Consider the following 20,956-nt stretch of genomic DNA (forward strand, 5'->3'; position numbering starts at 1 on the left):
TGGGCTCATAGACATTTAGGATTGTCATGTCTTTTTGATAAATTGATTCTCTTGTCATTATGAAATATCTCTCAATATCACTAGTAATATTCCCTGTTCAGAAGCCTATTTTGTTGTATATCAATACAGCCAGTCCAGTTTTCTTAATGATTAGTGTTTGCATGGCATATCTTTTTCAATCCATTTACTTATAACCTGTGTGTTCATATATGAAGAGGATTTCTTGTGGACAGTATGTAGTTAGTAGGTCTTGCTTTTTTATCTAGCCTGATGAGCTCCACCTTCAGAGCATTTAGACCATTTATACTCAATGTAACTATTTATATGACTGAATTCAAAGTAACCATCTTGCTATTTTCTATTTGCCCGAATTTATCCTTTGTTCCCTTTTCCCATTTTTTCTTGCCTTATCTGGAACTGAATATTTTTTAGTATTTCATTTTATCTCTGCTGTTGGCTTATTAGATGTACCTGTTTCTTTTGTAGTTTTAGTGGTTGCTCTGGTGCTTAAACTATAGCGCTTTAACTTACCACAATCTAACTTCTAATAATATTACACCACTTCACATATAAGTAAGAATTTTACAACAGAAGATACCTATTTCCTCCTTCCCCTCTTTTGTGCTATTGTCACCATAGTCTAATTACAGTGAGACTGTCATGCTGAAAAAGCTAGGTGTAGGCACTCTGGTTGACAGCCCCAGCCAAGAATAGCTTTTGAATGATCCTTGTCAAAGTATCAGAAATGTGAGTAAAACTGTCTTGGACTCTTCAAACCAGCCCATCCTTCAACTGAATGCCACCAACTAACCTCAGCTGATGCTACATGGAGAAGAATAATCACCATCTGAGCCTGCCCTTTTCACTGACCTACAGTTTGTGAAGTACAACAAAATGGTTGTTGTTCTAAGATTACAAGTTTTTAGGTAATTTGTTACAGAGTTAGATAACCATAACAGATACTGGTACATGGAAGTGGGACTCTGTAATAAAAATCTTAAAATAGTGACATTGGCTTTGGGACCAGGTGGTGAGCAGAAACAGGAAGGGCCTCAAGAATACTGTTAATGAAAGCTTAAAGGACATTAGCGAAAATGTTAACAGATGGAGAAATGACAAGCCCTCTTACACAGTGGTGGAAAAATTGCAACACTATTCCTTGCATAAAATAGAAAAGAGAAAATGTGCCCAATAAAGTGGCAGACTTGGGTAAGGAGATTGCCAGGCAGAAGGTTGAAAGTGACAGTCTCTTTTAGCCAAGTATGATATGGAATGCAAAGAGAAAGATGAGCTACAAAAGAACTCTTCTATTTTCAAGCAGAATTTAGAGCTAACAAAAGAATCGTTTCATTTTCAAGCAGAATTTAGAGGAGCCAGGACTTGCTCTTTTCAAACATAAAACATTTTCTCATCCCCATTCCTCCCAGACAGAAAAGTAAGAAATAGCTTCAAAGTAAAAATCAAGTCTAGGGCTCTGCCAGTAAAGCATGGTTTCAGGATAAAAATTTCTAGAGCGTGACTGTAAAATACTGTATTGAGACTGCAAGATGATTTAAAGTTGTATCTAGTTCAGTTCTAAGAATCTTAAGAGTGTGCCTCTTAGACTCTCTTTTCTAGATAAAAGGCCTCTAGGAATCTTGAGGGTGTGCCTTTTGGACTCTTTCAAACAGAAAAGCTTCTAAGAATCTTATGGGTATCGTCTTCTAATGCCTTGACACAAAATCTGAAGTAGAAAAAAGCATATCTCAAAACAAATGTGGGTGTGACTTCTGTCTAACGGAGTGGATTATAATTTGATACACAGGAATCTCACAAAGTTTTCAAAAGAATTATGTCAGATTGGACTGAAAGGAGCAGAGAGAGAACAAACTGAAAAGATGCTTCTGGACTCTCAAATTTCTACAAGCAGGAAGCAAGGCTGGAAAGACTACCCAGTTGTAAACATGAACCATTTCTTATAGAAAAAGCTGGGTGACTCAGAATTGCTAGAGTGAAGCCAGGAGCCATGGACAATCATTTCCAGGGAGTAGAAATGACCTAATAAAGAAATGACAACATCAGAATTTCAAAATTACTATGAACCAGTGAAAGCTATGTACCTCTTGTTTCCTGGATTTTGAGTGGAAATGTTTACTTCAGATATTCTATGCCTGCTTCTCCATTATATGTTGAATAAATAACTTGTCTCTTGAGAGGAACTACACCAGAGGAGCTTCCTGCACATCTGGACCTGACTTAAATGACAAGGTCCTGGATCTGAAGCTTGAGGGTAAAGCCACAGTGGGATGAGAATTCTGGAATTCTTGGAAGGGGTTGAGTATATTCTGAATATAGGAGGAATGTAAAATCATTTGTGGCCAGAGGGTGAACTGTGGTAGATTAAAGATGATCACAAATTCTCTGATACCTCTTCCATTGAGAGGCCACGCCTATGTCCCATCTCATTGAAACTGGGAGGGCTCTGGCACTGCTTTGACCAACACAATATGGCAGAGGTGATGTGGGGCCAGTTTCCAGCTTTAGGCCTTCCCTTAAAGCACCGTCCCCTTCCTATCTCTTGGAAAATTCTCTCTAGGAGTCCCAAGCCACTATAGTAGAAGTCTGACTACCCTGAGGCTATGCTAGAAAGATCATGTGAACACAGTCTTCTACCTTTTTCCAGGTACCATATATGTGAGTAAGATATCCTGGATCCTCCAGAGCATCCAATCCATCTACAAATGAATACCATCTAGTGATATCAGTCAGTGCAACATGGAATAGAAAAATCAACCAGCTGAGACTGCCTGAACTCCCAACCCACAGAATCATGAGCTATACAGCACAACTGCTGTTTTAAACCACTCAGTGTTGGCGCAATTTATTATGTAATAACAGATCACTGAAACAGTGATTTTTGTAATTTACTTAGGTCGTGTCAGGGGCCACAATGTCCTGCCTCTAACCTCTACAACCGAACTGGAAGCAGAAGCCTAAGCCTAGGTCTTATTCAGAAGTAATCTGCAAAGTTCGTTATAAGGTAAAATGATTTCTTAGAGATAAAAAGGCCAACATTCTCAGAGATACTATAAAACAATTCTCCAAACATAATAAACTTCAACTAAGCTATTACAATTAAAACCAACAATTTTCTTCTTACTAAGGAAGCTACTGTTCACATATAATCAAGCCAAAAGATGCACGCGCAGGTTGTCCTGTAGTTCATTTAACAAATGCTTATTTAGACACTTTCTCGTGATTAAAACAAGACTAGAATTACAAATACAAAATTAAGACCATTTGTAGTAGTCTCAAGCAGTGATTTTAAAAAAGAACATAAAGAAATACTGGTGTATTAAGATAAATTATTAAGTACAGACCAGGTAATAGCTGTTACTAAGGTGATAACATATACGTATATATATACACACACACGTGTGTATGTGTGTGTGCGTGTGTACACTCATATCTTTTTATAAATGGAGTGCCCAGTGCCAGTATGTTTACTGCAGCATCATAACAGCTAAAAACTGGAAACGATTTAAATATATAGTTAAATATAGGAAAATAGCTAAGAAGGGAATAGAGAAATGAAAGGAGACCTTACTTTTTTATTCTACATATTCTATACTTGACATATGAATTAAATAGTTAAAAATGTTTTACAACAAGCATGCATCACTTGTGAAAATTCACAATGAAAAGCACACCATTCCAAGCTAATGTCTATGGCCATATTCTACTGTCTTTAGAGACAGAACGAGCCCTTGGTCTACGCAGTCTAAGCACTGGAGAACAGCCAAAATTATTTCTCAGGGAGAACCATAACCCATCAGCACATATTTCTTCAGGCCACATCTACTCATAGGTGGTAGACAGTCTATTTAAATACTTTTCCTCCTCAGGTTCCCCAGCTTTCCGAAGAGGATGCCAATCCTACTCCCCACCTCGCTGGCTATTAAAGCAAATGGCCCCATATCTAACCTGTAACTGAGAATAACTGCATTCTAGGTACTTGCCAGGGAGTGAGATGCTAAACTTCCTGTTACTCAGTTTTCACCGAAAGCTCCTGCAGGACTGCCATCTGTCTACCAGTCCAGCCATTCTTTACTCTCTAACCGTGTGTCTGGATTAAGAGGGACCACCCAAAAGCAGCAGCGTTCTTGGCTCTGTCCTCTTACGCTCACCTCCCCATTCACGAAGCAGAGCTGGTGTGTTTTGTGAACTGCCCTTGATGTGCAGCCACTAGACTGCCCTGAAGGGAGGTTTAAGAGACAGGTGTGGAGAAGAGCGCTGTCAGTTACTGACTCCAAGGATGCTGCTGAGGACAGAGTTGAGTATGCTGCACTAGGACTAAAAGGATATGCTTCTCTTTGAAGTACAATTATTAGGTGTCTCCTAAAATGCTGATAAAATTTGACTTTGTAAACACTGGAAAACACAGCTCACCTTAGGAGAGGTCTCTTTAAAGAGCGCGGAGCAAAATCTGTGAATCACCTCAAGCAAATAAAGGAGCTTTTATGAGATGCATTGTGTGTCCTACCCTTAGCCCATCTGTCCCATTTTTGTCACCCCTCTTTTTTTTTTTTTAACAGTATTGAGATACAATTTACATACCATGAAATTCATCTGCTATAAGTGTACAGTTCATTGACGTTTTAGTCAATTTACAGAAGTGTGCAATAATCACTAAAACCCAATTTTAGAACAGTTCCAATACCCTCCCAAACTCCCCTGAGTCCATATACAGTCAATTCCCATGCCCACTCCCAAACCTCCTCTGATTCGCTCTATGTAGACATTTCCTACAAATGGAATCATACAATTTTTAGTCTTTTGAGTTTGGCTTCTTTCACTTAGTATAATATTTTTGAGGTTCATCCATGTGTCAGCACATATCAGTATTTTCCCTTTTTTCAACTGCCAAATGGTAGTCCAATGTTTGGACATACCACATTTTGTTTGTCCATTTAAAAGCTGAGGGACATTTGGATTTTTTCTCATTTGTGTCTATTATGAATAAAGCTACTATGAACAATGGCATACAAGTCTGTGTGGATATACGTTTTCATTTCTCTTGGGTAGATTCTGAGAAGTGGAACTGCTGGGTTATTATGGTGTAATGGTTAATTCTCTGTGTCAACTTGGCTGGGCACAGAGCCCAGATATTTGGTTAAACTTTATTCTGGGAGAGTGTTTTTGGATGAGATTTACATTTAAATTGATGGCCTCTGAGTAAAGCAGACTGTCCTCCATAATGTGGGTGGGCCTCATCCAATTAGTTGAAGACCTGAAAAGGACAAAAGGCCAACTTCTCTGCACAAGAGGGAAGTCCCCAGAAGATGGCCTTCAGACTTCATCGGCAACGTCGACTCTCCCTGGTTTTCCAGCAGACTGGCTTTGGACTCAAACTGCAACCCTTTCCTGAGTTCCCAGCCTGCAAGCCTCCCCTATCAGCTTTTGGACTCACCAAGCCTCCACAATCCTGTGAGCCAGTTCCTTAAAATAACTCTCGTCCCACATACAAACACATCCTATGTGTTCTGTTTCTCTGGAGAACCTGACTAATGCATATGGTAAGTTGGTTTAATTTTCAAAGAACTGGCCAAACTGTTTACCAAGGTGGGTGTACCATTTTACATTCCCACCAACAATGTATGAGAGTTCCTGCTTCTCCATATCCTAGACATTAGACATCGTCTGTCTTTTTGACTAATGGGCATCCTGCTGGGTACAAAGTAGTTATCTCACTGTGTTTTAAATGTGCATTTTCCTACTAACTAATGATGCTGAGCACATTTCCATGTGCTTATTAGTCATTTATGTCTTGTTTGATGAAATCTCTATTCAGTTGTTTTTCTCATTTTAAAATTGAGTTGTTTGTCTTATTATTGAACTGTTAAAGTTCTTTATATGCTCTAGACACAGTCCTTTATCAGACATGATTTGAAAATATTTTCTCTGTGGCTTGTCTTTTCAGTTCCTTAACAGTGTCTTCTGAAGCACAAAAGCTTGTAATTTAATAAAGTCAAATTTATCAATTTCTTCTTTTATGTCACATGCTTTTGGTGTTATATCTAACAACTCTTTGCCTAATCCAGGGCCATGAAATTTCTTCTGTGCTTTCTTTTACACGTTTTACAGTTTCAGCTCTTACGTTTAGGTCCATAATTAACTTTGAGTTAATTTTTGTGTATGGTTGATTTTTATGAGGAAGTTCATTTTTTTGCATAAGGATACCCAATTTCCACAGAACCATTTGTTTAAAAGAGAACCTTTTCCCTATTGAATAGTCTTAGCAGCTTTGTCAAAAGTCAATGGACCAAAAATGTAAGGTTTATTTCTGGACTCTTGATTCCACTCTACTGACTTGTATGCCCATCCTGATGCCAAGGCCATAGTGTCTGGGTTACTGTCGCTTTATAGTGAGTTTTAAAATTGGGGAGTAACAAAGTCCTCCAACTTTGTTATTTTATTCATTTATTTTAAATTTTATTTTACATTATAGCACTAATGAATACCATCTTAAATTCTGAGAAAAGACAGATGTATTTTTTTACATTACACAAAAATAAAATAAATGATATTAAAGGTATTTTTAAAAGAACATATTCCGCTTAAGATTTGAAAGTGACAATCACTAATGTATTCCCCTAGGAATAAATATGAAACTAAGCCTCCACTCCCTACACCCACATCAACGAACATTTACTGAATGCTTACGAGATGGTTCAAAGTTAGGTGCTGAAGATACAGAGATAAGTAAGCCACAGTTCCCCATTTCGCACGTAAATAGAGAATGATGGTGCAGTATATTAATAGCAACAACAGAAATACGTACAAGATACAGTGGAGGCAAGGGCAAGGGATATTAACTTTAATCAGATTTACCATCATGTAATAAGTTTGTTTCTGAAAACATGGTTTAAATTTTTTGACTTTTTTCAAAGTGAGTTTAAAAACACCACAGAGGCTAGTGTATACAAAAGCTTGGAGTAAGCAATCCTTGCATAAAATAGAGGTTCTCTCAACTAGTGAGAGCTTCTAATTTGTCCTCTGTCTTTAAGGTTAAAAAAGGAATTTACACTAATGGAAAAATACAAACAAAACAGAAGTATTTATAGTAGAAAGTGAAAGTCTCGTTTTACCTCCAATCCACCCTACTCTTCCCACCAGAGGTAACTTCTGTTACGCTTGGTCAACTGATCGTTCAAAGCTATAGAAGATGCAGAGAGTAGGAACTCTTGAAATAAATCATCAGACAAATCTCATACCTTGCTTTAGACAGAAGCCTCAGCCTCTTTCCCACTAACCATGACATCAGAATAGCTAGCAAGACTTAAAAATTATTATTTTTCCTTCTATATCCCATCCTATGCCCTAGAAAAGGTGAAGATTAAGAAGAAAATGGACCTAAGCAGTAGACCTGAATAATATATATATGTGTGTGTGTGCGTGTAAAGTTTATAGTGACAACTCCTGAAACTTGTTCTACCACAGATTTTAATAGGTGTTCTTAAAAAAGAAAGGAAGAAAAGAAGAAAGCCGGAGGAAGGAAGGAAGGAAGGAAGGCAGGCAGGCAGGCAGTGGACATTTCCAAAGTCAAATATATTTGGGAAATACTAGGTTAAATAAAATATCAATATTCACTGAAATGCTCTCACCTTACATAAAATTAGCTGACCACCAAACTCTTTAATCGTGGATCACTTAGTGATATCTTGAAAGCCGAGATCGTCACAAAAATATGGGAAACAAGCACTGGCTATAGTTTCCCCTTCATTATCACACTTCAATTCATATAGCTGAACAAATGGGGATATTCAGAAATATGCAGAGGGCCACATAAATTTGCTACTGGCCAAAAGACTAAAAAAAAAGTCAGCAGACCATCTTAAGATTCTATCCTTACTGTGTTAGAAAAACTGGTTTCATTTCTTTGCTGTATAATTCTTCCTTTGGCTGTTTTATACAATAAAAGAATGAAACTAGAGACAGAAGTTTGGCTCTAAAATTAAACGCACTAAAGTGTTTGTTTTTAATAATAAGTAATAATAAGGAAATACAGTCCAAGGATCCCAATAAAAATTCTATCCATTTTTAAATTTGCTTTACAAAACCAAAACAAATTGGATTAAAGGAGTTTGGGATATCAATGTAATAATTGTTGTACTGTAGAAGAACTTTTAAGAGGTTAATAAAAAACTGCTGTAAAGTTGTATTTATCTATAGTGACTACCACCACCAATATCTGTGCAAAAAAGAATTGTCAATTTGGATCTATCTCCTTGTATGTTAGACTTCAAATCAAGATGTAACTCAACAGTGAAAGCTGTTAAACTTGCCACTGAGATTGGATGGGGCCTCTATTACCAACGTGTAGTCATGAATGATAATTTTTCAATGTATCTTATTCCTGCCTTCCTGCTGAAATGTTAAATGGGTGAGAAATTTGGGAGGACTCCCTACTGAAGTGGGTCCTTATGGTAACTTAAAGAGCTGCTGCATGGCCTTGGTGGAGGCTGTTTTGAAATTCCACTTCAGTAAAAAATAAGGAATAAATAAGTCACCGATGGAGAAAGGTCTCCACCATATACTTAAGTTTCTTGTTGCTGTTTCTTCACCACTGTTGGGAACACGAAGTGTGATAATGATCACCCATATTTATAAATGTCAAAGAGCCTCACTCCTTCCTATCTGAGCCCCAACTATTAGTTTAATGCCCGACTCAAGCTTCCTCGATGAAATCTCTCACTGCTCTCTAACTCAAGTGAAATGACTTCTCCACTAAGCCACCTGATTCTCGTTCAGGCCTCTCACATAGCCCATAATCATTTTTATGGACCTTAAGTTGCCGTTTAACTGACCAGTGTACAGATCCTGTTTGTTGAGAAGTCTGGACTCCAGGTGGTAGGACCAAAGTCGCACACATCTTTGGAGAACGCACAGTACCAGGCACGATGCTGTGTATGTCGGCATTCTCTACGTATCTGTAAGTATTTGTCCACTAATTAACATTACCATTGAGTGCTTTATGATGGCCCTAGGAATAATGATATGGGAGAAAATATAAGCATTTTCCCGTCATGAGAATAATAAATGGGCTTACTGGTCTTAGGAAATGTTAACAGACTATCTATAATTTAAGTAATTTATGACTAAATGTCCTTTTTCTCTATGACCAAGTAGTAAGAGGAGAGAGGGTTACATTGTTAGACACGTGCTTAATCACACACAGACGGAACACTTCAGAATCTACAAACGTAATCTACTTCATTCATTCAAACAACCCTCTACCGAAAGCCACCCGTGTGACAGGCTGTCTCAGGCACTGGGGAACTAAAAGGGAATGAGAAATATCAACAGGCACGCTGACCCCCTAAGGCCGATTCAAACAGAATCAATCTAAAAATTCCTCCACCCACCTTCATGGAAAACCATATTACACACGGGAAGGTGCATAAAAAATATTTTATCTCACTGCTTTAAGCCATGTAAATAGCTTTCGCCAGCAAACTTAAGTTATTCTAGAAACTCCTTCAGAGAGACATTGTTTCGATTCTATCCATCCCCAAACCCTTAGGTTCCCAAGTTGATGGGTGGGTCCATGGCAATGTGCTCTAAACAACACGAGCAAACTTACCCAGGGCTGTGTCTAAAGGGCAGCTCATTACCTGGATGAGGCCAGTGCTGGAATAGGTACTCCGTGTCCCTACCAATTCATCAGCAGCCACTGACACATACGGATGCTTCACAGGAGCGTAACATTTTCTCCCAAAACTTAAGGGGAAAAGGCAAAAAGAGAAAACCTTTTGCCAACCACAAAAATGTATATTTAAAAAGTTGTGGAATAAAAAATGAGCTGCTATATACTTTAAAAACCAGAGAAAAAGTAGAAAATAAGTATCTCCCTACGCTCAGCTACAACCTCCTGAACTGAATTGAAGCAGAAATGTTGCCGTTTCAGCTAAGCAGCTTTACATCTGAGGCAACTTAAAACACGCTACCAATCACGTAAGCTAAAAGTAAGGCAGTGGCATCAAAATGTACCCTTTTCTAATCAGAACCCATTTTTCAAGTGTGCTTTCCGAAGGAAGAACGTAAGTCTTCACTAGATCAACGGGTTTTCATTTACCTTGAAATTCACTAAACCAGCAATCGGCAGATTTTTAAATCTACACAATTAATTTGACAACAAATTTGACTGTTGGCTGCTAAATGTGAATTTTAAAACTAATATGTTAGTGCTCTGTTCTTGTTTCAAATCAAAGGGATTTCTTCTGGGATTGAAAAGTAATGAGCATGTAGCCTATCTCACGGACGAAGGAGTGATTTCTAATCTTTAAAAACAGGAGGTCCGCCTACATGATCACCTGGGACAAACTTGGCTAGTGCAACCCGGCGAGAAGGTTATAGGAGCCTGGGAATGTTTAACATCAAGAGAGGAATTACAGCTCAGTAAGATCAGAGGGAATTACACAGGAAATGTGAACAGTAACCCTTTCATATCCCTGTACCCGCTCCTACCGCCTGTGATAAATGGGGTCCTGCTGCCACCCAGCAATGCGAATACACAAGCCAACAGCAGAAGGGGACTGGGAAAAAGCCATTTTATACACACACACACACACACACACACACACACAGCATAAACTCATACTGACATGATAAAATCATGCTGCTCCAGAAAAAAGCCTTTAGCCTTTCTGATTGCCACGTAGGCACTCTATCACTGCCTTATCCAACAAGAGGCCTAAGTAAAAATCCCAAGGAAACTTGGAGAATCAGGCGGGGGTGGCGAGGACAGAAGAGTTGGCAGACTCTTCATAAGTAGGGAAACGTGGCTTCTCTGAAGCTGACCAAACAAACAGGTCTCCGCCCTGGCTTATGTTTAAACATCTTGTTCCCTGTCAGTCTGTAGGGAAAACATTCTTTCCACAATAAATAATATGCAAACGAATCAGAAATTCTTACTCCATCCGTTATCTACTCTCTGTAGTTTTTTCAGTATTGTAAGCCAGAAGCTTAGAGGATTCAACTGACTGTAAACTATTCTTTTTTTAAAGAGTTGCTTAGGGATAGTCAAGGCAAGTTAAAATATTTCTAGTTGCTAGTTAAGGAGAAGCCAAGTGTGACTGCGCAGATCCTGGACTCCTTTAGAGGCCCGCTGGTTCCCATCTCAAGAAAACAAGCTACTCTTGCCACAGTTGCCTCTCGGAAAGGGGGAAATGCTCAGTTACTATAAATAGGTGAGCGTGAGATTCATTAAAAAAACAACAAACAAACAAACAACCCCATGGTGCTCGGATGGTAAGGGCATGGTGGGGTAGTGAGATAAAATGAAGAAGAAAGTGATATCTCCAGTGGGCTAAGTCTAAAATATGGAATAGAATTTTATAGGTCACTCTGAAACAAGATTTCACTTTTTCCCTTGGTATAACCAAGATAGAGATGGTTTGCCATAGACAGTAGGTCAAGAAATAAATGAAAGTGAATACAGAGATGACAAAGCAAACCACCAATGAAAGTTAAAAGGGTTAGCATTTTAGAAGTAGCCAGAAGAGGTGTTAGCTTTTTAGAACTATCCAGAAGAGGGGTTAGTTTTTTAGAACTATCCAGAAGAAGGAATAACAAAACCAAAGATTTGTTTTGTTTTGTTTCGCTCTGTTTTCAGCATGTACCTCCTCCAAAGCACACATAGCTTCCCCAAGAAACAACCTGTACCAGTAGTGATTTTCTACAGTGAGTGGCACGTCACCCGAATAGCAACTGAGATTTCAACTGTAGACTTCTGACTGGGCTTCCAAGCAACGATCAGTTCCCCATCACCGCGTGGACCACACGGAAACTCAATGGCGCTATCTCCTCACCTGGAAATGAGAGCTTACTTGGAAGGCCTCTTAATCACTTTAACCCATGTCTCCTCCTGATAAGCATAAAAACTTCATACCTTCTTTGAATGTTATTTGAGATTTCAGAATAATTTAAGTATTATAACCAAAAAGAAGCCAGAACACAAGATAATTTCTGATGGTTTTTTTCAAACCAGGTCCCACAGCAACAGAATTTAGTAACAAACACTTTTCTAAATAGACAGATATTAATTAATACTTGTTTACTTTTCTCTTGAAGACAAAAAGGCCAAATACATCTACAAACACTATGTACTGGTGACAATGAAATGATATTTATTGGGACCTTTGGCATATCTCTGCTTCTTGAGTTACTGTAGATGATCTTTTCAGTTCTTACATTAGGCCTGAAGAAATGCTGGCTGTACTTCAATATTTGTTCAATGATTCAGCAGTAGGGCCCCTTTTGCTATTCTGAAGATCACAGAGCTCTGTTACAGTACTCCCTTCCATGTAATAAAGGACAGAGGAAAGCAGGTTAATTTCTCAGGACAGAGGCAATAGTAAAAGAGGCAAACTGCAGATGACCTTGACAACAGTTCCGATGATGAAAATAGTAAGAGTATCACCCAATATTTGCACATTCATACAGTGCTTCACACTGTACAAGGCACTTTATGTTAACTCCACCCCACAACTTCATTAAGTGGGTATTATTATCATTTGATTCAAACAGCATAAAGTGGCTTTTACAAGGTTCCCCAGCTAGTTGAACAGCAGAGCTGAGATCTAAACTCTTCTGACAGCTGTCCCAGACATTAAAGCTTTCTACTTTGTCAGGAAATTTTGAAAATGTCTTCATCCAAACTCTAAAATCAGAGTACACATAATAAGCAGAATCTTTTTTTCTCTCAACCCACCCAACATCAGTCCTTTTCTACCAATTCCCATAAAAACAATCAGAGTTCCTACGACAGCAGCCTTTACTTCCTCAGACCGGAATGGCCAAGAGCACAGTGAAAAGCATCTTTCAAAAACAAACCTGCTCACACTTAGGACTTGTATCGTGTAACCGTCCCCCAAATAAGGACATCATCACAGGCATGGGCTCTGAAAATCATTAACTACTGAGGAAATGTCTGGGGTTGTCTGTTCTTCATTTAGAATGAGTCATACATGACACATACTACCTGTTCACGCCTAAAAGGTGAGCACATTCCCAGCCTTCTGGCTTAGCAGAGACACTCACTCTCAGGGCTGGGTGGAGGCCAACGGCACAGGAACAACGAATCTAACAGAACTAAGAGTTAACATTCTTAGCAATTAAAAAAATCATTCCAAATGTTTTATTTTTGAAGTCTTATTAAAGAATGATGGAACTACTGGCATTAGTAATTTAATGTAAATGTGAGACATAATGAGGTGGAATTTTACTCATGTAAAATCAATGATTTTTATTCACCTCTGAAGCTTATTATGAAGATTATGAGACAAAATTATATGAAAGATGCTAAACATCTTGCCTAGCACATAATAACTACTCAGTAAATATCAGCTGCAATCAGTAACATTACTGAACTATTAAAAACAAAAGATATAATGCAAGGTCATATTTAAGTGAACCAGCATAACAATGCATTCTATGGGGTCTTTTTGTTTTTGTTTTTTGGCCACACTGTGGCATGTGGGATCTTAGTCCCCAACCAGGGATCGAACCCGCGCCCCCTGCACTGGAAATGCGGAGTCTGAACCGCTGGACTGCCAGGGAAGTCCCTCTGCGGGTTATTTTTTAACATCTACACAAAACATAAATACCTGTTCTAGGCATACAAATATATGCATGTAAGTATTCAGAACAAGATCTGGAAGAATAAAGGGCAAAATGATGACCCAGGGACCGTGATGGTCAAAGGGAACTTTAATCCCTTTAAATCCCTTTGATTTGTAAGGCTTTTTTTAAAAAAACAAAAGAAGGGTATTTATGTATTCCTTCCATAAATAAAATTTTTAGTAAAGCAAAGTAGAAAATAGATTTACACAAAGAATTATCTTAATAAGTTTCTTCGATTGCATAATTGATTTCAGTATTACATGAAAAAGTTTATTTTATTTGTAGATAGAGTCAAAAAGAGGTCTAAAGCTCCTTTTCTCTATTTAGTAATACCATTCAAGCTTTATGTCACAGACTGCCTTCAATAATCTTCCTCATCTTCCTGATCGTTACACTGAAAATTCCTGCTTGTGCAAAAAGAAAAAACAAAGAACCTTCCTTACAATTTTATTAAGTTTTAAAACCACTCAATGTATTTAGTCAAGGTGCAAGGAGGCTTTCAATGTCCAGGAAGCCATAAATCGAAACAGTTTTACATTGAAAGATCACCTTTTCCCCTTGAATTCTGTGTGTGTTTACATTTCATAAACCACATACAGAAAGTCAAGTTGCCGATTCTTTTTAAGGCCAAAGGGGTTGCCTATTTAAAACCATCACAACAATTTCCAATGTCTTGAGGGTGGCTCTAATTAAAAACCTCTCCTCCTAGGCCCTTCCTAACTTCTAATTCTTGTCTGTACCATTTTGATGCTGGTTTTAAAATTCTAACTTTCCTTCCCGTTCACAACCATAACTTTGACTTTTCCACCCCATTCTTCTTCCTTCAGATCACCTGGATGTGAGCCTATAAACTGTGGGCAAACCAGGTCACAAAAGCTCTTATGAACTCCCTCAAAGCAGCAAATAGCAGGCCTCCTGTGGTTCACGCACCAAGGGAAGCCACAGGCCCAACGGGCTTGGGCCCCTGCAATTTACAAATCCAGCTTATACATTAAAGACCTCCGGTACTGTAAAAAGGGACAGACATTTCAACAGATGAGAGGTAGAGAAAGCAGCCTCTTACTTGACCAGGAAGACATTAGGCTGAATAGAAATCTCCACCTCAAGGAGCTGTGGAGTCAGTGTTTGCGGGAAGCAGTACGATCTCTTTTAGATATATTTATAATTCAAGAAAGCCCTTCTCTGTAAATAAATGGGTAATACTATTTGATCAAAAGTTATTTTCCTATAATTTCAAATAAAAATTCTAGATATACTGTATAGCTAGTATAGGGCAATTTCAACACCAACAATGTACAGCTTTACTTCTAGCAAATGAAAAGCACATGCATCAACAACTGTTTTCTCCCAGACGCTCAGCTGTGGGCTTGTTAATGCTAAGCGGCTGTATCTGCAAACCTCAGAACAATGGCTCCTCCTGTAGCTGGCTTCCTTGATTCTAGAAGCCTCAACCTAGCACTGTGGTGACCCACCGCAGGCTAGCTGTTACCCACCTGCTCTGGGCCTCAGTTTCTGGTCTAATATTAACACTACCTGATAGGACTGTTGCAAGGATTACATACGTTGTTATGTGTAAAGTACTAGACTGTACCTGACACTGAGTCAAGCACTGTACGATTCTTGGCTATTTTTATTATCCTTAACGTCAGAAAGGTGTAGCTCTGGGGCCAGAATGTTAATAAGCACAGCTTACGGCAACCGCTGCAGGAATCGGTGCCTTGAGACTGCTTAGTTCTTGGCGCAAGCTCAAAGTCACCTGCGTATTCTCTCCTGTGCATTCTAATTACTGATGTCTTCCTGTATGCCTCCGCCTACCTGGTGCTCGGCATGCCTGGTGACGCATCTCACTCTGGACTCTAAATATCTCGAGAACAGGGACTCTATCTACCTCGCCTTGTAGACTCAACACCTAGTGCAGTGTCTTGCATAGAGTAGCTGCTCTATAAAAACCCAACTGAGGGGCTTCCCTGGTGGCGCAGTGGTTGAGAATCTGCCTGCTAATGCAGGGGACACGGGTTCGAGCCCTGGTCTGGGAAGATCCCACATGCCGCGGAGCAACTAGGCCCGTGAGCCACAACGACTGAGCCTGCGCTCCGCAACAAGAGAGGCTGCGATAGTGAGAGGCCCGCACACCGCGATGAAGAGTGGTCCCTGCTTGCCACAACTAGAGAAAGCCCATGCACAGAAATGAAGACCCAACACAGCCAAAAAAAAAAAAAAAAACAAACCCCAAGTTATAAAAAAAAAAAAAAAAACCAAATGAAACATAGTAAGTATTAGCCATCTATCTGTCTGCCTCACTCAAGCTCAGTTGCTGAGAACAGAGGTTACTGAATGTTGGTTTCTGCATCTCTAGAAGGGCCTACCTCACTCTGGCAGTTAATAAAAGCCTACCACCTACTTTTTTTATCCACGTTTCGAATTTATTTTGCATTTTATTTTGACTTATTCACAGCAACTTTTTATTGACTGAAACCAAATGCATTTCTGAAATGAAACAATTCTCTTTTTTCTTTTCCCCTAGAAGCTCTTGATAGAGCAGGAAATAAAACTTTTCAATGACTTTTTAGTCCTCAAAGTGATGACTATAGAGAAAAGAAGCAATGATCTTTTTTCCACGCTGCTCTGGATGGAGCCTTTGTCAGGAATCATCCTCCAGAACCTGCCAGAACAAAGCCCCTCTTCAGAAAGAGTCGTCCTCTGACTGCTGTACAGATTCCACTCAGTCAGCACCGTGCCCTCGCTCTTCCACAACTGTGGCATGTTCATGATCTGAAAACTTTCTCTGCCCACCCTGCTTGTGACCATGCCCAGCTCAGCTTAGGACAAAAAGCCTGTTTGGGCGACCTCCTACTGCTGACCTCATGAAACACAAACTCAGTGCAAGCAGCCTTTGGACCACTCAGGACCTCATCAATGAAAGATCTTCGGCGTGACCTTCAGTCTGATGCCTGGCTGAAGATCGCACAGTGGGCCTACCTCCCAGGACCCTCAATCTCAAAACATGCACACATCCCAGGGAAAAAGGCAAGAACCTTCTGGGAGTCTAGATAAATATCTTAGTTTTCTCAGGGAAAAAAATGGTGATTTCACATTCCTCTGAGTCATTCTATTACTAGATTACTTCCAGGTGTTACGGTGGGACAGTCCACCACAATGGGTGTCACTTGCTAATGTCAGGTTGGAGCATAAATACATGAGTCACATATGATCCTTCCAATTCTCCTTACTCAAGGTGGGAAGAGAAGTGATTTATTTCTCTTGACTTTCCAAGATGAAATGAAGCTAACTTCTTTGCTTAAACAAAATAAATAAAAGTGCTGTCAGATGGAAACTCCCTTGCTACCCCTGGTGCCCTGGTCAGGCGTGGAGTTTTAAAGTGAGAAAGCATCTTGGACAGTCATCATCCTCACTGCACAGACCCCGCCTGAGGCCCAGAAGAGCTGAGACGTTTGCCATGGTCACAAAGGAAAACAGAGGACCAAAGCAAGACTAACGGTCCTCCTGCATTCTCCTCAGCCCGTTTGCTTTCCACACGCCACACAGAAAGGAGTCTCTGGCCAAGAACTTCACCCTGACCCGCAATCCTGAAGAGGCTGTTCTCAGCTTCCCCTCACTCCCTGCATTTTGGTAGTCCAGCTACATAATTATCTGCTAAAAAAATATGAGAAATAAAGACAAGCCTTCCAGTTCAAAGTGACTTAGCCACATTACTATTTTCTTAAAGATATTTACCCCTTGCAACTGCTACAGGCTTCTTTCCTCCATACTGTTTCCAAGACAAGCCTGCGGGTCCTCTAAGAGCCACTTCCATAAATAGTCCTCAAGTATATTCTGAAAAAAATGGGAAAGCCCTGTACACAAGCACCCTTATTATAGTGAGGGAATGGAGATGACGCCCACTTGAGAAGGGCACACGACTAGGAGCATCCAAGGTAGGGATAATACTCTATCAGGGACTCAAAGCAAAAGGACAGCCTCTGACACTGAGCAAACATTAAGGAGAATGTAAATGCCATGCCCTGTGCCATCTGATACCATAATTGACAGGGACATCTCAGAAAACAAGCTTACTCTTAAATAACTGGTAATGTTTCCCTACCCATCACCATAAAATCCATTAATTCAATAATCCCAAACACATTCTCAATCTTATACTTTGCCATTGCAAACACCAAATACAAAATTTGATACATTAACTTCAATTTGACTATTTCTTCTTTTTTCCCAGTTTAATGAGAAGGGAAAGGGCCAATAATAAATGTGGGCAATAATAAAAAGTGTCTTTTTAAGATATAATACAGAAATAGGTCAAGAAAATAATGAGAAGTGTCTTTTTAAGATATAATACAGAAATAGGTCAAGAAAATAATGAGAAGTAATGTAATATGGCACAATAGCATATTTTTAATGACTTTAAGGTTCACTTTGATATATACTTGGAAAACATGGCAATTTATTTAAAGTTGTGACAATCTTAGGGTTTTCATAATTTCTATAGCTATAAAAATTAATGAAAATATTTTACAAATTATTTTAAATTACAATTTAATAATATTCTGAGATAAAAATCTTAGATATCAATGAAAACTGAGAAGCAGATAAGTAAAACTTTATTAAATTTCTCATTTCCTACTGAGGGAAAACAAAAGATACCATCTCATTCTTGACTTAATTATAGATAATTACATAGATATTACATAGATTTAAGGTTTCAAAAAAACTTAAAAATAATCAGCAGCAGATTTCAAAGCAGGCAAAATTCAAAACCAAATTAAACAAAGATAAACTTTAAATCAAATAGCAAAAAGCCCAAAACACAATGGAAAATAAAAGACTTGTATAAAGGAAACAAGATCAATGAAATAAAACCAATTAAAGATCAATTTTGACAATATAAATGACTTAAAATACCTGTTAAAAGACAAAGGTTCCTCCCATTAGGTTAAAAACTCCAACTATGAAATCCAACTATGCTCCACTTATAGAAAACATATCTAAAAGAAATGACAAAGAAAGGATAACTATAATAAGAAGTACACAGATATATAGGGAAATATAAACTAAAGTAGCAATATTAATGTCAGCTAAAACACAAAGCACAAGGCATAAATTAGGAAAAAAGTGATATTATTCTGATAAAAGGTATAATCCTCAATTGAGATAGTGACAGTTAATAATACATGAACACACAAAGCAAAACAAAAAAAGAGAGAAATATAAAGAAAAATTAATGGAAGAAATCACTGATTTACATATTTAAACCTTTGAGATCAGATAAAAAATAATTATAGAAAAGTTAAACAACATAATAAATAAATATTTTAGTATCTTACAAAGAAGGCAAATTCTTTAAAAAGGTCTGTGGAACTTTACCAAAACTGATCATAAATTAGTCCACGAAGACATTTAAAAATTAGAAAAGCAGAATGCTGTGTATCAATTTATTACTAATTAGTACCTAAATTTTAAAAGTATCTTGTAAATTGGAGAAACAGTCTCCTAAATAACTACTGGATCAAAGAGAACTCTTGGCATGAAATCATATGCTATTTTAGAAATTATTTTAATTGAGAATACATATCAGGGACTTCCCTGGTGGCGCAGTGGTTAAGAATCCGCCTGCCAATGCAGGGGACATGGGTTCAATCCCTGGACTGGGAAGGTTCCCCATGCCACAGAGCAACTAAGCCTGTGTGCCACAACTACTGAGCCTGCGCTCTAGAGCCCGTGAGCCACAACTACTTAGCCTATGCGCCGCAACTTCTGAAGCCTGCGCACTCTAGGGCCCACATGCCACAACTACTGAGCCCACATGCTGCAACTACTGAAGCCTGCGCGCCTAGAGCCTGTGCTCTGCAACAAGAGAAGCCACCACAATGAGAAGCCCGTGCGCCGCAACGAAGAGTAGCCCCTGCTCGCCGCAACCAGAGAAAGCCTGCGCGCGGCAACAAAGACCCAATGCAGCCTAAATAAATAGATGAGAATACACACCAAAATATACAGGCTATGGCCAAACAGTACACAGAGAAAAACTTAAAAGTCTTAAATGCTTTCCATTTTGTATTAGGGTATAAACTTTCTACCATAACAAAAGGACTCAAAAATATAGTAGCCACAGTTAGAGATTTTTCTTTTTCATGTCACAATGCGGGATGCAGGGGGAGGTGTGCGTCACAAGGTCATTCAGGGACCCAAGCTAACTCTATCAGCTTCCACATGGCTTCCATCTCTGGACCTAACGTGGCTGCTATATCTGATGTAACATCCCCGCCAGCAGAAAGAGAAAAGAGAAAGTCTAGGGCAAGTAGCTTGTCCTTAATGAGGTAACCTTACACACATCACCAGTCACCTCTCATTAGTCCAAAGCCACACACTGCTGCAAGAGAAGCAGAGAAATGTAGTTTCTAGATGGGCAGCCATGTATGTGCTCAGGTAAAATCTAGGAGTTCTATTCCTAACAGGAAAAATAGATTGTAAGAGACACTGGAGTATCTTCTACATATTCTTCCTGGTTAAAAAAATGAAAAGAACAATAAAACAAAATCAAGAGGGGATTATACGTAATTACTTCATTTTAGCTGGATTCTTCTTAGTGCCAAAGACACTACCAAATATCAATTAAAGAAATTAGAAAGGTACATCAATGAATTTTAAGGATGCTAGGGTCCCATTCCAATACATCAAATCATAGGCTAACTACACTGAGAACTCATCTACTCTCTTTCCTTGTTTAAGGATATTTAATTCATGTATTTTTATTTATATTGTATATACTGATTTATCTAAATGGAATTTTCGGGTCAACTCAGTTTCAGCCTTACCCAGAGAGGTCTTCTAACATTAGACAGAAGTTAATGTTTTGTTAGTAAAATAACTTTCAAATTTTTGGAATTTTTTTCAAAACAACATTATTGAGGTAAAATGTGTACATTTCAATGAATTTTACAAACATATACATATATCCATATAATCACCACCATAGTCGAGATATAGAACACACTGATGAAACCAAAAGTTTCCCCTGAGCCCCATCCTGGTTAATCAAACTGTAGAGATATAGAACACCTTGATCAAACCAAAAGGTTCCCTTGAGCCCCATCCAGGTCAATCACACTCCATCCTCAGCTGCAGACAACATGTCTGTTTATTGTCACTATAGATTAAATCTGTTTGTTTTGGGTTTTTTTAGCAGCATTTCTGGTATAATAATTGTGGGTAGTAAATGGAATCATAGTTTGTATTCTTTTGTGTCTGGCTTATTGAACTCAGCATAATGTTTTTGAGATTCATT

The 20,956-nt window shown here is 38.7% G+C and overlaps 1 protein-coding gene across 15 annotated transcripts in view; it reads right to left on the minus strand.

Moving 5' to 3' along the window:
* The window catches only part of ZNF438 (zinc finger protein 438), a 215,847-nt gene that overhangs the window by 131,335 nt on the left and 63,556 nt on the right, over window positions 1-20,956 (minus strand). For 9 of the 15 annotated variants that reach the window (XM_061177762.1, XM_061177743.1, XM_061177752.1 and 6 more), the window contains one exon: window positions 18,577-18,659. The exons of 5 other annotated variants lie outside the window; for them this stretch is intronic. The gene's annotated coding sequence lies outside the window, so the exon portion shown is untranslated. Of the gene's footprint in view, window positions 1-8,846; window positions 8,888-18,576; window positions 18,660-20,956 lie in introns of those variants that run through there. One more of the 15 variants, XM_061177824.1, reaches the window with a different exon arrangement.

Source organism: Eubalaena glacialis, chromosome 2 (assembly GCF_028564815.1).
Source record: "Eubalaena glacialis isolate mEubGla1 chromosome 2, mEubGla1.1.hap2.+ XY, whole genome shotgun sequence".
NCBI lineage: Eukaryota > Metazoa > Chordata > Mammalia > Artiodactyla > Balaenidae > Eubalaena > Eubalaena glacialis.